At 55.1% G+C, this 2,108-nt stretch overlaps 1 non-coding gene across 1 annotated transcript; it reads left to right on the top strand.

Moving 5' to 3' along the window:
* Positions 1-1,509: 1,509 nt before the first annotated feature.
* On the top strand, positions 1,510-1,591 carry Trnas-gcu. The gene has a single exon. It is a non-coding gene; the product is annotated as a tRNA-Ser (tRNA).
* The last annotated feature ends 517 nt before the right edge of the window (positions 1,592-2,108 follow it).

Here is a 2,108-nt window from a genome sequence, read left to right as displayed (position 1 = left end):
GTTGACGTATGCGATGAGGTGGGGAGCCTAACAACAGGCGAGGCTGTGCCACCCGCACCCTGCCATTCGGTCCGAGGGGATCTAGGAAACGCCTGAAAACCTAGTCCAGGGTGCACGTCAACATGCGGTGTATGCGCCCGTAAAGAGACAGGAGGGGCCGAAGGGTCGACCTCCATTGCGTCGGGGTATCCGACGCGCGATGACGTCATGTGGTCCGGAGCGGGCAAGAGTTCCGTGGCGGAGGACAGCTGGTCACGGGAAGCGATCGGCGGCGCGTGACCCAGGGAGGCGCTTGGCGGCTGCAGCGAAGCGTCCACTGCGGGCGGCGCCGGCGGGAGAACAGGCGGCGGCGGCGGCTGCGGCGGCGCGGCGCCATGGGGCAAAATGGAAGGCATCGTCGGTAACACCTGGGGATGAGGCGAGCCAGTAGATGGGTCCCCAGGGCGCTGACCGGACGGCACCGTCGCTGAAAGACGGGGAGCGGCAGAACCCAGGCGACGACAGAGGCGCAGCTGATTGAGATGCCGACGCACCTCACCAGAGGCCCCCAAAACCAAATACATCGCGCGGCCGAGGCAGCGAAGAATGCGCCCTGCGAGCCAACGCCGTGAACCGCGATAGTTGCGATAGAATACAACGTCGCCTGGAGCAAAAGCAGAAGTCTGCCTCTGCACAGGAACCTGATGCGGCGGATGCAGCAAAGACATCAAGGTTCGATGAGGACGACCGTGGAGCAACTCAGCCGGCGAGCGACCATCTCGGGGCTGAGAGCGATACGATGACAAAAAGAGCAACAATGCGTCCTCCCGAGAATGCGACTCTTTTAACTTTAACATCTGTGAGTTGAACGTCCGGACCAATCGTTCAGCGGCACTGTTTGACTGAGGCGAAAACGGCGCGGATGTCAGATGTTGAATACCATTGGCCTTGCAGAATGACTGAAATTCTGCGGACATGAATTGTGGGCCATTGTCGGAAACAATAGTCTGCGGAAGACCTTCAATGCAAAAGATAGCAGACAACGCTTGGATAGTGGCAGTTGACGTCGTTGAAGACATCCGGACAACAAAAGGAAAATTACTGAAGGCATCTACCAGAACCAACCATCTAGCATTCCAGAATGGACCAACAAAATCGATGTGCAAGCGTTGCCAAGGGGAAGTGGCTTTTGGGCATGCACAGACTTTCCGCGGCGGAGCGGATTGATGTTCGGCACACGCCATGCAAGAAGAACACATATTCGTAATCGCAGCATCGATTCCGAACCAAGTACAGTGCTGACGAGCAAGTTGTTTCGTTCGCACTATACCCCAATGTCCTTGGTGAAGAAGCCGTAAAACCGAGGACCGTAACGAACGTGGGACCACGACTCTGGACTGATCATTATCAGAACGCAACAACAAAACACCACGTCGAACAAAAAGTCTCTCCTTGTGAGCAAAAAATCGGCGAACGGTCGTGTTATAAGGATTCCGCCCGCCGTGGGGAGGACCCCATGTTGACGAATGCGACGAGGTGGCCGAGTGGTTAAGGCGTTGGAGTGCTAATCCAATGTGCTCTGCACGCGTGGGTTCGAATCCCATCCTCGTCGCCAACTGTTGTGGCGTAGCAAGACAGCCACGCCACGGAAGTAGCCGAAAGGCACGCATTTAGCAGGCACGTTATAGGTCTGTAACAGGATACGTAATGAATGTTATAAAGAAAAGTACGTAGCTTCTGGAATACTTAACTTTAATCCATCCTTTTTGGTACATCTGGAGATTGTGGCGATACAAGTGAGACTCTTTAGATACATGCAGTGTTACTAATGGCGCCTTGCTAGATCGTAGCCATTGACTTAGCTGAAGGCTATTCTAACTATTAGCTCGGCTAATGAGCCATGCTTCGTCCATGTAGTCGCTAGCAAAGTCGTCCGTACAACTGGGGCGAGTGCTATTCCGTATCTCGAGACCTGCCTTATGGTGGCGCTCGGTCTGCGATCACACAGTGGCGACACGCGGGTCCGACATGTACTAATGGACCGCGGCCGATTTAAAACTACCACCTAGCAAGTGTGGTGTCTGGCGGTGACACCACACTCAACAAGTCGTTGGAAGTCCCCAGCAGAA

Source organism: Schistocerca piceifrons, chromosome 5 (genome assembly GCF_021461385.2).
Source record: "Schistocerca piceifrons isolate TAMUIC-IGC-003096 chromosome 5, iqSchPice1.1, whole genome shotgun sequence".
In the NCBI taxonomy this organism is placed as follows: Eukaryota; Metazoa; Arthropoda; class Insecta; order Orthoptera; family Acrididae; genus Schistocerca; species Schistocerca piceifrons.
The sequence above is the reverse complement of the archived record's forward strand: the minus strand, read 5'-3'. Positions and strand labels throughout refer to the sequence as shown.